General features: G+C 43.0%; 1 pseudogene; it reads left to right on the top strand.

Annotated features, from left to right (window-relative positions):
• Positions 1–2,876: 2,876 nt before the first annotated feature.
• Positions 2,877–5,781, top strand: LOC124959934 (septin-14-like; annotated as a pseudogene).
• Positions 5,782–12,331: the final 6,550 nt, after the last annotated feature.

Raw genomic sequence — 12,331 nt, 5'->3', positions numbered from 1 at the left:
AAACTCGATTGGGTAAATCCTAAGCAAATGGATCTGTACCTGAGACACATGTGGCTCTGCGACCTACCTCTCTGTCACTGGGGGCGGTGACTCCTTCCCAGCCTGTTGTTCCTTCCCAGGTGAGAAAGGATTGAGGTGATTTGTTAGTGTTGGGGTGGCAGTATCAATTATCATTCAAGCCAGGACACTCTGGAAAATGAAAGGCCCTTTGTTAATTATGCTGGTTCAAAGGGTCCTTCCTGGCAAATAAGCCTGTGCACAGACACTCCACTATCTATCCAAAAAGTGAGATTTGTGAATGAATGTGTGGACAGCGTCTGCACCAGGCGCTGGAGGTGCCTCTTCACATTGTTGGCTGAGTTAAAAAAGTTGGCTTGATGCGCATGCACCAGCAAACCTGACAAATATTATCTGCTTGACTAAGCTTTAGGCAGGCTCTCTGCACCTGCCTGTGAAATCCAGAGCTACACCATCCCTGCTATGTCAGTTCAGCAAGACTCCCCACCCACACCTTGCAAATATCTGATCACCCTCAACACCTGATCATGTTCCTCCTCCCCCATCACTTAAAGGTCACCACGGCCTGCCTTGAGCCCGTTAAACCAGAATCCTCCTTACCCTCAGGTGTCCCCTTAGCCATCTTCAACCACTCACCTTACTTGCTCCCTGACAATGAATTCCCACTGGCCCTCCTGGACTTGGATTCAATCTCCCTCCTCTGCTACAAACCCCTGTGGCAGTGGCCTCTGTACCTACCTCCATGATCCTTACTACTGAACAGTGTTTAACAAACCCTACGTGGGAAATAATGAAACTGAGCACAGAGATAAGCAACAGCAACAGAAGAGCCTTCCAGGAGGTCAGTGGTGTGGTCAGCAGGCCGGGCTGGCAGGGCCTGAAGAGCCTGAGCTGGAGTCGCTGAAGGCACATTCCTTCCACCTGAGCTGAGCTCAGTTCCCCAGCTGGTTTGGGAGGGTCCACAGGGAGGCTGATCAGTGTGGAGGCCTCTGCCCAGGGTCAGCTCTTACAAAACACGACCTTTGGTTCTCCATGGATCCCACTGCTGTGGACAGAACCTGGGCCTAAGAGGGGCAGCACAGAGTGGGGGCTGGCCAGGCTCCTGCCCAGCTCCCAGGAACGTCAGCATTGGGTTGCTCTTCGTTTCCAGCTGGCCATTCACAGGCCCAGGGCACAAGCCCCAGGTGAGAAACTCAACGGTTTTTTTTTTTTTTTTTTATAGTGATTACTGTTTATTAAGACATCTTATAAAAGCTAATAAAAATCAGTGTAATTTAAAGACAGAGATGGCAACTTCTTTCATATCATTACCCACCTCCCCAATTCTAGAACGCAACAGTTTTGACTGTAGTAGTGGCCATATCACCAGAAAAATAACGGTGTTAGTGACACAAGGAGACTTTTAGCAGGCCCTGCGCGGAGAGGAGTCTGGCCATATGGGCAGCACATGGATGCCCTGGGGGACTAATTCCCGAAAACCAACTCCAAGCCTAATTGCTGATATGAAGAATTAAAGAGTTTTATGGTTTGTGAATCGAGAGCTAAATTCTGTAAGCCTGAGGTGGGGACTATGGTTCAATTCCTACTTTAAAGCTGGGTTCAGGGCTGGGGTGTAGTTCAGTGGCAGAGCACTTGCCTAGCATGCATAGGCCTCAGGTTCATCCCTAGCACTGGGGAGAGGGAGGAGCTGGATTCCTGAACCCCTCCCCTCCTCCCCTGTCCACCTCCACTTCAGTAACCAGAGCCCCCGTCATTCACTCTGTGGTAGGCTCTCTCTAGCCAGGACTAACTCAGACCATGGGGCAGCAGGATGCGTGTGGCCATGGGCAGGACCTGACTTCACACCCCACCTCCACACAAGCTGTTCCTTCTTCCAGAAGCACCCTTCCCTCTCTCACTGATCCTGCTTCTCCTTCAAGGTCCAGCTCATCAAGAAGGGTCTGGAGGGATGCACATCAGAGATCTGTGCAGGCAGGATGTGGAGAAAGCAGAGGTTCTTCTTTCTGTCTGTCTGCTTTCTTCTCATTTTTTCCATACTGTACTCAAGGGGCAGGCTGTCTGCACCTGCCTGTGAAATCCAGAGCTACACAATCCCTGCTAAGTCAGTTCAGCAAGACTCCCCACTCCCACATTCTTTTGGCATTCTTTGGTAATAAGAAAAAAGATTGTGAGGGTGCTGAAGGCACTCAGACCTGGGTCAGATTCTTCTCTATCCAGGAACTCTGCCCTCCCTCAAGCTGTCTGGCCCCATGGAGCTCCTGCATTAGCAAAGGCCATTCCAGTGGCAGCCCTGTCCCTGCCCTTGCCAACCAAGGCCAGCTTAGGCTTCTTTCCTAGTTGGGAAGCTGGCTCCAACCTCAGGCTCCCTCTGTGAGGCTGCAGAGTCCAGCATGTTTTCTTGGAGACACTTGCCACAGGTGGTGACTCCACATGCATTCTTGTCATTACCTGCATCACATCTCTCACTCCCTGGCTCCATGAAAGCAGGGATCGTGCCTTTTCTTTTGCATAAACCTCACCGGGATATGATTCCATACAGTAGAAGACACCCCTTTTTAATATACAATTTATTGAGTTTTGACAAATGCATACGCTCCTGTAACCACCACCACATTAAGACACAGAGCATTTCCAGCATGCCCTCAGTAGTCAGGGCCAGTCCCCACTGGCTGGCTACTGCAACCTGTTTTCCATCACTGTGCATTTGTTTAGCTGACCTAGCATCTCGCACAATGGAGTCATGCAGTGTGAGTGTCTCTGGGTCTGGCTTCGTTTCCTCTGCATAACGCTTCCAAGGTCCACTAGATTTCTGCGGGCCATTTCTCTTCTGCAGAGCGTCATTGATGCAGTGAGTGGGCATGGCACAGGTGTTAACAGCCCATCCGCTCCTGGGCATGCAGGTGCTCCTGTTCCTGGCCATTGTGAAGAAAGCTAATGTATTGGGGACACTCTTCTGCATGGATGTAAGTATTTGTTTCTTTGGGTGAATATGGGGAGTTGCTGGGTAACACAGTAGGAGGATGTTACCATGCCAACTGTTCCCCAGGGGGCCTATATCACATAACTTTGCACCAGCAGTGGGAATCGCAGTTACAGACATTCTCTCTAGCCAGGCACCAGTGGACCTCTTCTTGCAGAGTGCATATTTCAGCAACTGGCCCAGGGCTGCCTTCCAAGGGTGCCCACTCCATCAGTATGGAATGCAGGGGTGAATGCACTTGGCTATTGTCATTTTCAAATTAGTGCTTATTCTACCTTCACATCTGTTTTGTTTTTTTAGCTTTTGTTATTTAATTTTACTATTATTGTTTTTTGGTACCAGGGCTCGAACCCAGGGGCACTTAACCACTCAGTCACATCCTCAGTCCTTATTGCTTCTTATTGAGACAGGATCTCACTAAATTGCTGAGGCTGGCTTTGAACTCCCAATCCTCTTTTCTCAGCTTCCTGAGTCACTGGCATTACAGGCATGTACCACTGCACCTGGCAGCTTTGGTTATTTAAAATAATTATGCAAATAATACAGGGCAAGGGCATAGAAATCAGAACATAAATGCAAAAATATTTTTTAAATGATCCCTTAATCTCTCAAATTCAAACTCCAAACTGGGCTCAGGGAAACAAAGATGAATAGACACATTCTCTGTCTTTGAGGGCTCTACAGGGTGCTGGGGCTCCAACTGCACAGACACAGCCCACAGTGACCAGGCAGGGTGAGAAGTGGCAGTCCTAGGGCCTGCTAGGGGAGGCAAGTCTTCAGCAGGAAGAGAGGCACGAAAGAAGGGGTAGGACCTTGGCATGGAGATGGGTGGGTCAGAAGTAGGCTAAGTCAGGTGGATGGGGGTCCCCAAAGCCAGTGGGAATGACAGTGTTAATAAACTAGTCTCCTGCCTACTCAAATGCCGGTGCCTTCCTGCAGCAGCAGAACCTCAGCCCAGGACCAGAGGAGCCTGGCTCCTGGCTTCCTTCTGATTTTCATGCCTGGGTACCATGGCGATCACAGCAAGCCTGCTCCCCAGAACTTAGGCTGCCTTCGCTGACTCCACTCCTCCTTTCCCCTGTGAGCGATACCAGGGTCCTGGTTGTGGGACTGCCCTTTCTCCAGCTATTCTCCTTCCCTGCTCACCCTACCAGCCATGTGGTTCTAAATGCAACCTGTCTGGTGATGAGGCCCAATTTCTAACCCAGCCAACATCTCTCCCTGGAGCCAAAAGCTGCGGTGTCCACAGCACATATGAACTTTCCACTTGGCTATTTCATGGCCACCTTGGACTCTGGTGTCCTCAATGCAATTCTGAATACCCATCCCCAGACATTTTCATTCTTCTGTCTTCTCCATCCCAGCAATGGACACTGCTGTTTGTCCCAACTCCAAACTGAGGAGTCATTCCTTCCTTCCCTCCTCACCCATACCTAGTCCATCACTAAGTCCTACTGATTTCACCACCTGACACCTGCTAACTCTGTCCAGGCTCCTCTGTCTCGTGCTACCTCTCTTTCAGAAGCACCATTCATTCCTGCCCATGCTGCTCCTAACTGGTCTCCTGCTTCCACACCCACCACACCCCAAGTTAAAAGTGCATGTCAATCGGTTTTTTTTTTTTTTTTTTTTTGCAGAAATAGAAAAACCACCTTAAAATTTGTATGAAACCTCAGGGGATTCTGAATAGCCAAAAGAATCTTGGAAAAGAAAACAAAGCTGGAGGTCTCACAGAACCTGACCACACAAAAGGGGATTCAAGATGGCTGCTGGTCTGGGGAAGGCTCAGGATTCAAGCAACAGGAATGCTGATCCTCAGAGGCCTACTAACCAGCAGATAACTACGTAGAAGCTCAGCCTGAGGCCTTTCTTCAAGAAGAACTGAAGATGAAGCGTTCCTTCTTTGAGTATCATGGTAGTCATGCCCATGTGTGCCTTTACTTCATTTCAACTACAGGACATTTTCTGAAGTCTTTTGATCTCCTGACAGTGGAGAGCACTGACAATAAGGTGAACATTATATCACTGATTGTAGATACAATTTCTAAAAATGACTTACAGAAGCTTAAGATTAAACTGATGAATTAACTGATTAGCAATGACATCCACATATATCAGTTCCCAACAGATGATGAAGCTACAGTAGAAGCAAATTCTTTGACTAATGGATTGCTACCTTTTGCTGTGGTGGAGCATATGGGGGAGATAAAAACTGGAAAAAGCATGGTCACAGGCCATCATTACCATTTGGAAATTTTGCAGATGGAAAATTAAAATCACTGTGACTTTGTGAAGCCCTGGGATATGCTTCTTTGTACCAAATGGAAGACCTGAAGGAACGAACCCACTCTTGTTACTCTGAATGTTATAGGTGCTGCAAACTTCAGGAAATGGGTTTTACAGACATGGGACCAACCAGCTAGTTAGTTTTCAAGAGATGTATGAGACCAAAAGACAAGAGTTTTATGATCAATGTCAGAGGAAAGAAGATTGGAACACAGGTTTAAGCAGAGAAAAAAGGAGAAAGAAACAACACTTAAAGAGGCTGAAAAAGAATTAAAGGACAAGTTTGAGAACCTTAAAGGATTTCGACAAGAAGAGATAACAAAGCCTGAAGGAGAGAGAAGACAACTGGAAGGAGAAATCATAGATTTTCTAGAACGAAGGTTGCCCTGCAGACTCAGATGTGCACCAACAGGAAAAGGGTGAAGAGAGCAAGGAGTCGTCTCTCTCACCACCGCAGCTGTGGTAGAGTTCTGTCACTTTTCATCCCCTCTACCTGACTCTTTTCATAGCACTTAACTCTGATTATGGTTCTAACTTTAAATTTTGTTTACTTAATGTACATCTTCTCAAATAGAATGTGAAATCCTTAGGAGGAGAAGCCTTTTCCATGTGTTAGATGCTGCAGCACAGATGAGCAGGAGTATTACTCAGCACAAAGTTTACAAAATGAAAGAAAGTCCGTGTGTGGAGCACCATACAAGGAGGACGACGTTCTTTTACCACAGCCAGGGCTGTGACTCCAGTAGTGACTTTTAAAATTTATATCTCAATGGAAACTTGGGCTTTGTTGTGAAATACTAAGTGTAAAATATAAAAAGGTCACAATGAAACCCATTTCCTTATCAAATTCTACTAATAATTCCTTGATGTTAGTACTGTAATACAGTATTGACTTTTGATCAGAATTCCTGTGCTTGATGTCAGACTCTGTAAAACTAGCATTAGAAAAAAAGGTTCAAAACAGACAGAGTACAATGCGCAACCATGAGTACCATTTGAGTGATGTTATGCTTTATATAGTCTCACTGTAAGTTGAGTTCAATGTTATCAAAATTATGGAAAAAAAGTCAGGTGCGGTGGCACATGCCTGTAATTCCAGTGGCTTGGGAGGCTGAAGCAGGAGGATTGTGAGTTTGAAGCCAGCCTCAGCAACTTGGTGAAGCCCTAAGTAACTCAGTGAAACCTGGTCTCTAAATAAAATATAAAAAAGGACTGGGGATGTGACTCAGTGGTTAAGTGCCCCTGAGTTCAATTCCTGGTACCAAAAAAAAAAAAAAAAAGAAAAGAAAATAAGATTCTTTTTTCTTTTTTGAAAACTTCCTTCTAGCCTTATATACTATATACTATATTTCCTGAATTTAAAATTTTTTTCATCAGTTTATATATTTGAGTGTGGTTGACTTTCATAATAACTCAGTCTATTACAATGCGAGTTTGAAGTCTTGGCCTCTGTTTACTCCAGCTATATTTGAATTGGCACAACAGACCTTCTCATATTCCTAAGAATAATATTTGTTGAAATTTTATTGCTACATTCATTTAAAGTACAGCATTTTAGGATATCACATAACATTGTAGTGTAGCCTCAAAATACTTTCAAAAACATAATCCTTGATTATACCTTTACTTCATAGCAAAGTTTTCTTTTTTTTCTGTGAGGAAAAGAATGAAGGCAAATCCACAATTAGCTTCATGCATGTGTTGTTACATCATATTACAAGTGTTCCCCTTTCGGGAAAGAAAGAAGCCTGCTATATAACCTTTCCATGGAAACTCTAAGGACCAGATCTTTCTTTTGCTCACTTACCTATTCATTCCTAGGCTGAGAATGATTCCTGCCCCACAGTGGATATTATTACTTGAATAAATGAATACAGTCATAGGACATTAGTTACATTGTATGCATAAACAATTTAATTTTGGTAAGTGAATTTCAGAAGATAGAATAGCTTATTAATGCTTTTCAACATGCTTGTGTGTTGTATTGTTGACTTTTGTATTCTCATTCTTTCATCTATATCAAATGTTATTAAAATCAGAATCACCAATGTTATGCCATATATAACAACAATAAAATGAACCTTGTAAAAAAAACTGACTAAAAAGCTACAGTAATCAAAACAGTGTGGTACTAGCATAAACAAAGACAAAGAGGTGAATGCAATAGAATAGACAGCCCAGGAATAAGCCCTTACATATATGACCAAATGACTTTTTGGAGGGCACAGGGGATTAAACCCAGGGGCATACTACCTCTGAGCTACATTCCCAGCCTTTTTTTTTTTTTTTTTTTTTTTAATTTTGAGACAGCAACTTGCTATTGTGAGGCTGGCCTTGAAATTGTGATCCTCCTGTTTCAGTCTCCCAAGGAGTCCCAAGGTACTGGTATGATCGCCCACCGCCCGCGGGGACAATCACAACGCATACGCTCTTCTTCATCACAGGAACCAAAAGAGCTTTATTCCACAAGTCTCAGACTTATATTGAGAACATCAGCCTATCAAAGAGTAGACTACCAGGAAAGTCAGCCTATCAAGGAACAGTCTCCAGGCAGATACCAGGATCGCCTCGTGTACAACAGCCAACCAGAGTTACTTCCTAAAACTTGTTTACGAGTGCAGCTATGTTTGGCAAGCTGCCAGGTGCCATCTTAGAGATCAGGCCATGGTGCGGCTCTGGGGCCCTCAGAGCCCGCCTCTGACATCTCCCCCTTATTCTTTAAATAAAGAAAAGATGACTTGGGACCATGCCTGTCTTAGGTTGTCCATGGCAAATTACATCCTTACCCGTCATTGGAATTCTGACCTCCAGGTGTCAGAACCCTGTCTTAGGTTGGTATGCATTTCCACGGATCTTACCCGTCTTTGACTACTGGTCCAGCATGCTTAGCCATACTTGGGAGGGATGTGCCTGTCTCAATGGCTGTCAAAGTCTGCACTATAGCCCGTTGATGACATTGGGCATCTTGGCGAGCTCTGATTTGGCTGCGTATAACATAGGCTATCCCTAAGCAGATAATAATCAGAACAGCTACTGTTCCAGCCCACTGTTTTGTCAATCCCAGGGCTTTAGATAACAAAGAGAACATCTTGGATACCAATGCAACTTGAACCCTGGTAGCATTGACTCTGAGTATTTCAGCTCGTAGCTGACTGGTTAAATTATCAAACGTAGATGACCAATTGCCAGTAAGGTAGACAGAGAGATTTTTAGATAACATAGCCGCAGAGCTAAGGTTATTATAAACAATAGGAGTGACACACACTGCTCTTAAAGGATAAACACATCCCAGTCCCTAAAGTTCTTGCAAGATATCCACTTGTTCTTGTAGTAAGTCCACTCTGATTTATAAGAGATTTACAAGATTTGCTATTAGATGTTGGTTTAGGGTCTCTTTAGTCTGTAAGGCTGCAGCTGTATTCTCGGCCAAGTGATTGTTGTTGTTGTCTGTATGGTTGTGTCAATGCTGCTGCTGCAGAGGCTGCAATGGCAGTGATCACAGCCGCTGTGATGCCAAAATCTCTTCTGTTTCTTGATAATAGCACTGGCAGTTCTGTATCTGTAACAGAGACTGGGACTGGTAGGAAGGTAGGAATACGCATTAAGACTGCCAGCGGGAACCTAGAAGCATTCCAACATTGAGAGAGATAGCATAAATCTGAAGTACAATTGAGAGAAGAGGTTGTTTCGTTAGTTCAGAAACATAAAAGGGGGAAACACACAAACTGGGGTAGGTGGAAAGGTACATAATTGAACTGTTCCTCCTAAGAGACTGAAAAGAGGTTGTAAGTTAGTTCAAGGGGGGAAAGGCTACGAGCATCATGGTCATCAAGAGTATGTTCAGCATCTTCATTTTGTTGGTCTGAGTTACTTGTTGGTAGCATTGGCACTGGTCGAGTTAGTCGCTCAGGAACCCAGAGAGGCAATGTTTTGTCCTGTGGAAACACACAAACTGAGCCGCGGCTCCAGTAAAGCACCGGGTCCGGGCCGTTCCATTGTCCTGTAAGATCATCTTTCCATTTTACCATCACTCTATCATGTTGTTTATGATTGCCATGTCTCTCAGAGGCAGAGCGACCCTCATTATCCAGAGTTAAAAAATTTAAAGAGGCAAAGAGAAAGTTTATCTTTAGGGGACCTGAAGGTCTCCCCTATTCCCCCTTTTTGTTTATAAAGAGTCCTTGTGGGTTATAAGGTATACCTGTGGTTAGAGTTATTTCAAATTTAGTGAGAAATTGGTTCTTACCAAATTTAGTTTTTAAAGAAAAGCTTAGACTCTATAACGTGGTACAATACTCTAACAGTTGCTTAACCATAATTGTATAAACCCCTATTTTTAAGACTAATTGTTCTAAAGAATAAAACTTAATAGACACAAAGTTAAGAGTAAATTAGTGTTTCTAAGAAATCCTTGTTATTTTACCATGTCATTTTATCATATAGATTAAACTTTGGTTTATATTAAAACATTAGTATTTCACCTTAGGAAAAACCTTAAATAGCTTTAAATGTTTCACATACATACAACCAACTTAGTTACATGCAAACTTGTTGAAACTTGCCCTTTACTTACATAGACTTTCTTAGCACTTACTTAGACCCTCATTTATTTCATCACACAAGCACTTTCTTACCCAGAAACATTTCCTTTTCCCTTTTATTAAATATATTTCCATACCCAGAACCTTTTATTTTCTCTTTCCTATTTGTTGACCCCTTTTTGTTCACATTCTGAAACAACTCTTATGAAATTTCTGAATTTAGATAAATTACTCTATTTTAACAAGATTAAATATTTTGTTATTTATAGTACTCTAATTGAAACACAGTTGAAACTTTTAGAACCCTTTGTGTATAGAATTGTACCTGTTAGGACATAACTCTTAGTAACCTTGTTTTTAGTTTAGTGATGACACAAAATTTTCTGTACAAACACATTTGAGTAATCCCATGCATGTCAATTCTAATTCACTTATTTTCTTAAAAAAAAAAAACCAAGATATTAGACAAGTGTCCTGAACAGTATTTGCCAGCTTTTTCTTGTTGGAGGAAAGTCCTAGAAAAATTGATGTTAGACATTTTATAAACATCAACATTATATTAGTTTGACCACCTAGAGACTTGCAAGTTATTTTCAAGACATTTTACTTCTATTCGTTTACCCAATTTAAATCGAACCTTTTTAAATCACGTGAATTAAAAGTATCTGGATCCATTTTTAAATTTTAATTTTAGGAGTGCTCAGTTTTGATACAGACAAAACATGACATCAGACAGCACAACATACACATAACACAAAATCAAAGGCCTTGAAACTTTATAGGTGAATCTCCATTGCAATGTAAGAGATGTTCAAAAACTCTAGTTGAGTAAAAAAAATAGAACTGATCAAAAAAGTCATGAGCTCAAAAAAAATGTAGAATTCAAAAAAAACAAGAGTCCTGGAAAAATGAAGCGGCTGTTAAGTACTTTAGTAAAACACCGTAAAATTTACTTTTGCTGGAATTCAGGTAAGACTTTTAGCTTTTTTTTTTTTTTTTGGGGTTTGAGACAGGTCTCCTACTGAGCCTTCAGGCTTTCTCTATTTACATTTCAATGTAAGCCTTGACTGAGATTTGGATCTGAAAGGGGATAAGATGTTCCAGCAGAAACTTGATGCCTAGGGCATTTTAACCCTTAATCCTGGTTAGTAATCAATTCAGGTTTGGATGCAGAAAATTGTGAAACAATTATCTCCCAATATTTGTGGGGACTGGGGCTACTATATCATACTCCTTACTAGGACATGCCACTGATGGTTGGGCTGGTTTGTTTACTATGTGGCAAGTTTCTGGAAGGAGATGCAACGGGAGGAGCCGGCGGTTCTTTAGGTGGCGGCTCTTTGGGGAGAAACTTGGAGCCCCCTTTGGGAGGTCCTGGAGAGAAGCAGGCCTTAAGGGCGGATAACGTAGGGCAGACTCCTAATGGGGGACCCTCCCCTAAACTGATTTCCCTCTTCCTAACAAGTTGTTCCTCACACCCAGTTTCATTTTCCTTGTCTGTCTCTGATCTTATTGATGCCCTTTCTGATGCTTTAGACCTTTCCTCTTTTATTTCCTCCAAAACCTCTTCCCCTTGTTTTATGGCCTCTCTGCATTTGGTTCGGGCTGTTTTAGTTTCAAGAGGAATTCCATTGGCCCAGAGCAAATCCTTTAAGGGACCTTCCATGTGCATTCGTGACATTTCAGTGCCCATATTTCTCTATTAAACTAACAATGCAAAGCACTTTAACTAGCAAAACAAAAGCGAAAGCACTTACAAACACTCAATCTCCGACGCTTATCCCGCGAACTTTAACTCCGTCACTTTTCCCACGAACTTTAACTCGTCGCTTTTCCCACGAACTTTAACTTGTGGCTTTTCCCGTAAGGGTTGTTGCATACAAACTTTTGATATTTCAGACCCCATCTTGTACAATGTAAGCTGCGTTCCGCGTGCTTATCTAGTCCTTGAACCGCCTTTCACTTAGTTCACTGTTTTTGGACCGCTTTCCGCTTAGTCCACTGTTTTACGTTCCTTTTTGGACCACTTTCCTCTTAGTCCACTGTTTTACTTTCCTTTTTGGACCGCTTTCCTCTTAGTCTGGATAGTCGTGTACCGCGAACGTTAAGGCTGCCTTTCACTTATTTTTGACCTTTTTATAACCAGTTTAACTTGTTAAAATTTTAGAATATCTTACCTTGTTTTCTTACTTATCCTTGTAAAGTTTTCATTCCCGGGTTTCGGCACCACTTATGATCGCCCACCGCCCGCGGGGACAATCACAACGCGTACGCTCTTCTTCATCACAGGAACCAAAAGAGCTTTATTCCACAAATCTCAGACTTATATTGAGAACATCAGCCTATCAGAGAGTAGACTACCAGGAAAGTCAGCCTATCAAGGAACAGTCTCCAGGCAGATACCAGGATCGCCTCATGTACAACAGCCAACCAGAGTTACTTCCTAAAACTTGTTTACGAGTGCAGCTATGTTTGGCAAGCTGCCAGGCACCATCTTAGAGATCAG

Source organism: Sciurus carolinensis, chromosome 1, assembly GCF_902686445.1.
Source record: "Sciurus carolinensis chromosome 1, mSciCar1.2, whole genome shotgun sequence".
Taxonomy (NCBI): domain Eukaryota; kingdom Metazoa; phylum Chordata; class Mammalia; order Rodentia; family Sciuridae; genus Sciurus; species Sciurus carolinensis.
Note: the sequence above shows the minus strand (reverse complement) of the source record. Positions and strands in the feature narration are given on the sequence as shown.